The sequence below is a fragment of the Amia ocellicauda genome, chromosome 19, assembly GCF_036373705.1.
Source record: "Amia ocellicauda isolate fAmiCal2 chromosome 19, fAmiCal2.hap1, whole genome shotgun sequence".
Taxonomy (NCBI): Eukaryota; Metazoa; Chordata; class Actinopteri; order Amiiformes; family Amiidae; genus Amia; species Amia ocellicauda.
Window position 1 is genome coordinate 2,202,085 of NC_089868.1, and position 7,988 is coordinate 2,210,072.

At 43.2% G+C, this 7,988-nt stretch overlaps 1 non-coding gene across 1 annotated transcript; it reads right to left on the minus strand.

The window, feature by feature from the left end:
- Positions 1–6,659: 6,659 nt before the first annotated feature.
- trnag-ucc (transfer RNA glycine (anticodon UCC)) lies at positions 6,660–6,731 on the minus strand. Its single transcript has one exon. It is a non-coding gene; the product is annotated as a tRNA-Gly (tRNA).
- Positions 6,732–7,988: the final 1,257 nt, after the last annotated feature.

Below are 7,988 nucleotides of genomic sequence, written 5' to 3' on the forward strand. Positions count from 1 at the left end.
AACCAACAACATATAGGCACCTGGGTGTGTTCTTCCTACTTGGATAAGTAGGTTAGCCGGCTAAGTTTCAGGATAACTTGGCATTAACTCGGGATTTTCCATTCTCCGTAGCGAGTTTAAAGTTCAGCCAGCTATGTTTCCAGAGCAGCATTTCCAGCATCTCAAACCTGCTCCCTGTCAGGTTAACTTGAAGTTAGATGGCTAACAATCTGACTGTATTTCATCTGCCCAGTTAAATGACAGCTGACTGTGTCCCCCAACAATGACGGCGCCGTTCCTAACAGATCCAGTAGTGATCCAGACCCAGTAGCTTTTCTGCGAGGAATAATTCACAGAGATTATAGATTTAAATTATACAGATTAATTATTTGAGCGTTACAGGTTCGGTCGGAAAGGAATGATTTACGTAGCCGATTAATTAGGACCGCACATCAGTCATTCCGCCCTGGGCCGGCCCTGACCAATTTGATGCCCTAGGCAAGATTTTAGCTGGTGCCCCTGGCATCGCAGCCAATTCCACCACCGATCATTGTGTTCATACACTTACACAGAAACTGCATAGCTTCATGTCTTAGATTTTCTTTACTTTTGAAACAATAAAAAACCACACAAAATAAAAACAGTATGCAAGAAACAAGTGACAAATCGAATTATGAATACAATATAAATTAGTATTGCACGAAAAAACTATATTACCGACACCATAGTGCAAGATGCATAATGTAGCAGTGTTCTACAGCCTTACCGCCTTGCCTTTCTTGCAGCAAACAAGTGTCATAAAACGAATTATAAATAAGTGGATGTTTCCTGCAGCACACTTGAAAGAAAAAGTACATTTCTCAAAATTATGTTATAGGTAATGGAGGTTGATGAAAGAGTTAAATAGCTGATCGATCAAAAGGTGTGATCGTTGTGGGGCATCGGTAAGAATGCACAATTCTCATTCATTCCAAACAGTGTCCCTTTACTGCATCACTAGCAATGGGCGTTAGCCTATTTTGGTATTTGTTTTGTGTGTTTTTTATTGCTTTTTGTTTTGTTTTATTAATTCACTTTAAACCTCTTATATTATCACATTATTCCCATTAAAATCACGTTTGTTTACTTTGAATGTCCCGCTTCACTTCACGGAAATGCACGAGTTTTATTTACGATTGATTGATTTAAATATACACATGGCTAATCACGCATTCATGAGAGTACCCGCTTATTCGCCAGGTTCTACGAAATTCAATAATTGACCATGAGGAGCACCTGTTAGGCTGGAGATAAAATGCTCCCGGGGTGGAGCTGGGGGGGACGGGATTGCAGAGCAACGGGAACGAAACGTGGAGCCAAAGGCGAACGAAGGACTTGATGGACAAGTAACGGAAAGGGCTAAGAGACCCAGAGGAGAGCTGAGGCGACCTCTGCAACGCTAGCGAGAGTATCCAGAGAAGGGATAGCGTACAGGCTTTTTGAACTACAGTAGTGTTTCAAAGGATAACAACGAACAACCTGTTTTTTTTTTTTTTCAACTCGGCCATTGTTTTCTTGGACTGTACATGGACATTGTAATTTCTTTGTATTGCCAAACCCGGACCAGAGCAGAAGCTGAATTTTTGTCGGAGCCCCTCATTACTTTGTACTAGGACACGTGGACTATTGCCTGCCCCATTCCAGCTCCTGGTGCTGCCGGAGGAGACCAACAGAACCCTCCACGAATGCATTTTTTAGTTTGAACTTTTTTGTCTTTTTAACATAAAGAGGAAGTCTGATGGATTTTATATTAGAGATTTATAATCCAGTTAATTGTATACCTGTCTTGTGTGGTCTGTGGTGTGCTCCTGGCTTGAGATTCCCCAATTTAAATAACCTAAATCGAAGGGAGAATTGAGAGGTAGTAAATGCAAAATGGGCATATTTGGGCAATCGACAACCTCCCAATGGGTCCTAGCGGCTGTAGACAACCGCTAGGTGGTGTAGTCGTGCTTCCATAAGTTTTACCCCCCAGTGGTACTGTATAACTTCCACTCTGTGACACATCCTAGATTTTAATAGCGACAAGATGTGAAGTCATAGTGAAGAGCTTGGGAAGGTGCGGTCACGCCTGCTTCATCAATGACGGGAGCTTTGGGGAGACGGGAGGCAGTCACATTACCTTCCTGAGAGCAGTAACTGCCGAACCAACACACATTACTTGTGTGTGCCAAATACTTTTTTTTTGTTTTATTAGTACCTAATTTTTCAGCACCAGTATTTAACTTTGCAGATTGTTGGAAAAAAACTGTACAGGTATTCCCTGCTAACACACAACATTGCCAATAACATTGTAGCAATATAATTTATATTGCTACAGCATTGAGGCAATGTGCTAGCAGGGTTGTTGTACTTTGGAATCGGTTCATGCTTCACGATTGGTTAATTGCCTATTTTTATTTTGCCTTCATAAACAATTCGTGGATCGACTTTGCTCCCTTTTTCTTGGGATTGTGCGTCTTGTAGGCAGTCCATAGGTTGTCCCTATATTAATTTATTCATGAAATTCCAACCGAAATAGCGACAGTTCTACAGCTATTTCAAACCGGAAGTTTGAATCGCTCCTGATTTCAGGAAAAAGTTCTTCATTTACACCGTCTCGTTCTGTCCGTCCCTCCCCTCCTCAGCCTTGGATCTCTTCTGTTCTCCGCTCAACCTGATCCAGTCTGCGCACCACTGAGCACAAGTGGAAGAGATCCAAACTCCCAGCGACCCTCGCACTCTACCACTCTCTACTGCCCACATTCCCCTCCTCGCTCACCTCAGTCTTACTTCCAGTCATTCTTTGAATCCACTGTCCACAACCCCCGCAAGCTTTACTCCACCTTCTCTCTCTTCTCCCCCCTCCTCCCTCATCTCATCTCACCTCATCATTTTGCCTCATTCTTCTACAAGATCACAGACATCCACAAGCTCTTCAACAGTCTCCTCTCCACTCCCACCCTGCCCAAGTCTCCCACCGATCAAGCTTCCATTTCTTCATTCTCTCCTCTCTCAGACTCTGAACTTTCCTCTCTCCTCCTAGGTCACAAACCCATAATATGTCCCCTGGACCCTCTCTCTACTCGCCTCCTGCAAGCGTCTGCTCCATTTCAACTCCCCTTCTTCTCCTCCCTCCTCAACTCCTCACTCCTCTCTGGCTGTTTCCCCTCTTGCATTTAAACAAGCTGCGGTCATCCCACTCCTCAAGAAACCTACCCTTGACCCCACCTCTCCTCAGAGGCACCTGTCTCTGCCCTGTCGCCCTACTCCCCTTCCTCTCAAAGACCCTCGAGCGTGCGGTCCACTGTCAGCTCTCTGCATTCCTTTCCCATCTCTCACTTCTTGATCCTCTGCAATCCGCCTTCCAAACACCGCTCACACCACTGAGACTGCTGTCCTGGCAGTCACTGACTCCCTCAACTGTGCTCGGGCAGCCTCCCTCTCCTCAATCCTCATCCTCCTTGGTCTCTCCGCAACATTTGACACCGTCGATCACTCCATCCTCCTCTCCTGCCTCGCTGACCTTGGAATCTCTGGGACTGCTCTCACTTGTTTCTCCTCCTACCTCAACGACCGGACCTATCAAGTGGCGAGCTTCCTCATCCACCCCTCAACCTCTCCTCACAGCCATAACCCCCGGGTTTAGCTATCCTCCCGATGGGTCACACTTCAGTAACTACCTTTTTTACTTTCATGGGGCCCTGAAATCCTGGCTGCGCCCCTGGTCATGAAAGCTGTAATGTCTGGTATCAAAATACATTACTGGCTTTCGGCTTACACACGTCATTTCAACCCACTTGCTCAAGCAGACCGAGTAAACGTTTACTCGAGGTATACGGTCACACAGAAGGAGCATCCCAAGAACACCAGTAAATGGCGTAGAAATTTTGAAAACACGCACAATTTTCCACGATCTAAGACCACAGTTTACGTGCAAATTCTAATGTCTGAGAGGATGGTATCCATGTAACATTCCCGAAATGGACGCATTTTAAAAGTGCAAGGTAACGGTCTGGTCCATTTATTGTGGGTTTCAAGGTAAAGTACATTGCTGATGGACGTTTCATGGTTAATGCAGATCAGTGGTTTCCTTTATCATTATGCTCTCTAAATTGTTGTGGGTCTGTTGTACACTGTTCAGTACTGTACATCGTGTTTTAATCCTAACTTGATAAAACACTTCGATTCATGGCTTTGTAGCCCCACCAGTGACGTAAAAAACCACTCGGTAAGATCATTAAAACAAAGTATTAAACAAGGCGCAATGCACAAGACAGTCCTTTGCCCTGTGCAGTGCTGCGGGTAAACAACTCGTCTCTAGTGCAATAAACTAAGACCATGTAAACCCGAGAGGGTGAGGGGCATTTAATCTGTGACTCGAGCATATTGTCTCCAGTGAGGTCAATACACGCGTCAGGGATATGTATGCTAAATGTAATGTAAATATGATGGATATAATGTATATTGTGGTGGAGTTTATAAAGATAATGTCAGGGGAACTTTAGTGATGTTCTGTGTTTTCTAAATTCCAAGCAGTGGGACTTTAAGTCATAACTTTGTGAGGAATTTACATGTCTTTATAAATTATATATCATTATAAAGTAATAATCCAGCTCACTTTGCTAGCTAGCCTACTGCCAGTTGCCATCCAAATGATGATAATGATCAGCTAGTAGTTAAGTCCTGCAGTAGTTTGCCAGTTGTCAGCTAATGATTTTTGATAGTATTGTATTATTTAAATTCAGTTTTTTGTGCACTATAGTATTTTCAGTATTGAGTATTTTTGGTGTGGATGTTATTTTACCTAAACAGTTTATTAGTTATTGCTCTGATTTCAATATGCATAGTGCACTATTTACATTTGTATTGATTATTACATCAATTTCTTCAACAAGTACAGTGTATGTTAAAGTGCAATACATGTTCTGTGATGTGCATTATTTAAATGTTTGTGTTTATTTTAGTTTTAACTAAACATTCTCTATACGCCATAAACATGGGCACCACTAAAATGTTTTTCATCGAGAGGGGGGATGGTTCTGGGGCTACTATCAAATCTCGCATATGGCCCCCAAATGGCTAGGGCCGGCTCTGGACATCACACATTACATAGGATGGGACTGACGTTGGATGCGACTTTTCGTGACTTAAATCAAGTAACAAGTAACTAGTACACACATAGCCTCTAAGTGTACTGAGTAATGATACTCTCTCTTTCGTTCATTCGTTCCTTAGTATAATTACCTTTAGTAGTAGTAGTACTGGCCACTACTCGGAAGGTAGCGATGCGCACCAGCTTTCTCATAGTTTTGTGTTTTAGATAATGGTTCAATACGGACTCAATCCCCTTTCATGGACATGGCAGGGAACTTGCAGTTAGAACTAAGGAGTCTAATAAGACTTGGTGGTACGCAGAACTGAAGTGCCAAGTGACAGGCTATCACTTTCATTGCACACCGCATTGTCTTCTCGCAGGGAGCGAATTGGGGAAATGTTGGATTTACGGCATCATGTAGAAAGACTGAATGGTTTAGTTACAGAAAAAGATAAAAAAAAGATAGTGACCTTTCTTACTAGCTGAACTAACCTGCATAAAATTAAGAAGATACAGACATTTTCATGCAATTATTTCAAGTTACAGTCTGCTGCTCAGACACAGTTTGGCGCACAGATGCAACTATCATCAACTCAATTATAAACATATATCTAGAGAGACAGAGAGACAGACATGGACTACATATCGTGCACATTGTATGAAATCATGCTGGTATATGTAGGCTTGTAGATGATTGTTAAGAGGCCTATTTGGAAACATACGAAATGAGATATTACCATAATGAAGTCATGATACATGAAGGAAATGTTTTTCATGTTGGCAAAAGTACCCTGTCAAAATGAAAATGAATGAGAGAAGACTAAAACAAAGGGCTCGTCCGGGATTTGAACCCTTTGAATCATACCCCTAGACCAACGAGCCACATAGCACAGGTTTCTGTGAAAACTAGTTAACATCGGTGCCACGTAGAGAGTTGTGCGCTCCTCTATTTGAACACTTTCTCCTTCAAACATTGCATGAGTGTCTGACTGCCGCCATGACTGATGGCTCGGGTATCTTGGATGTTGTTAAATGACATAACTGTCCGCCCAAGACACTGATGACCAAGGGTCATAGTTTTCCCTTGTAATAATAACAACAATAGTAATTGGAGTGAATGGAAGTGGCATTTCTATTTCTCCTTACTTTAGCCGTCATCGTCGCCAACATTGTTGTTGGTGAGCATGGAGAGGAGTGTATTAGCTTTTAAAGTATATTCAAGCAATGAACACGTCAAATAAATGTAATACCGAATACTTTTGCACGCAAGTGCACATGTATGTTACAGCGCTTCTGGGAGCACGGCCCACGTCAAGCAAGAGGGCGCAGTAAAGGTCTGCGAGTCAAGTGTGATGTGGGTATCCTGCAGCAGGCAGAGGAACCTTTGTTTTTCTACAGACGAAGCTGGTGCTGTGGGATACTAGTGTAAGGCCATTTATTCGTCATCTGTTCATGCGCAACGGTTCACCAGAAGTGTGTTAGTGAAAACAGCAATAAGTGCAGGCTTAGTAGGGTCGCAATAGCTTGAATGATGGCTATTGGCGGAAGCCTAGAAAGAAAACGTTGCGTTGGCCGGGAATCGAACCCGGGTCAACTGCTTGGAAGGCAGCTATGCTCACCACTATACCACCAACGCCCAGAAAGTCTCTCATTCCATGACTTTTGATGCATTTCAGATCATTCATCTGACTAGATACATGCGAATAATCACAGCCTACAGTGTAAAGCTTCTGATTACAGACAGGGCGTGTTGAGTGTGCTAAGTAACTTGCTAAATTCACTAACAAACAGTCGCTGCTCTTACTACAAAACAGGTGCAAGATATATCATTCTTAGCTAAACAAACCACGTAAACAATCAATGTGACTCTTAACTAAACTAGGAAACGCGAGAGAAAAAGGCGATACTTAGCTGCGGCGACTTGAGCGACTTCTCAGCTGGCTTGCCCGAGTGTCCAGATGCATATGTGGAAATACTTCTATACAAACCATGAACATAGATTCTCGATAGATGAATACTGTTTATTTAAAGGTCAGTTTTTATTTAGCGCATAGTTTATTGAATTTACCCCCCGAGGTGGAACACGGACAAACAAAAATCAAACCTGCTCAGTGTCAGGTTAACTTGAAGTTAGATGGCTAAATAAATTATACAGATTATTTATTTGAGCGTTACAGGTTCGGTCGGAAAGGCATGATTTACGTAGCCGATTAATTAGGACCGCACATCAGTAGATAGTAGGGTTTTTTGGGCGCGGCCTATTTTGTTATGACGTATGCCCTAAGCTTATTAATATTCCTACGTCATAATTGGGGGGCGTGATTTTAGAGTTATTTCCTTAATTATTCCTACGTCATATCCGTCAGAAAGTGTACACCCCTAAAACCCTGAACAACAAGGCCACCCATAAAGACCCCCCCCCCCCTCTGAAGGCAACGCCCCGAAACTCTCCTCTCTATTTAAGACCCCGCGCTGCTTTTAGGCAATACCTCTTTAATTCTCAGCATCTGAAACATCCCGCTTCTTCAACATGTCCAGCGACATCAACATGAAACCCCGCAAGAAACAATCCCGGGCAAGGGTTCCTGTACTCACCAATTTGAAGATTGAACGCTCCTGGGTGTTGTTCTGGGGGGGTCGACGGGGTTACCGCTTTAAAAGGGATCCCAGCTATGTTGGAGTGGAGCTTTTTGCTTTGGGAGAGAAGGAGGGTACGTTGGAACCTTTTGAGACGGTGATTGAATACTCTTTTGAGGACTGGTTGAAGGTGATGGCATGGAGAGACCTGGGGCTTGTGGATAAGACTCTAGAAGGCTTGCAAGAGGGTCCAAGAGAAGGCGAAACGGAGTCTCCGACTCAGAGTTTTGAAAGGTGTGAATGGGAAAGCTTGCAG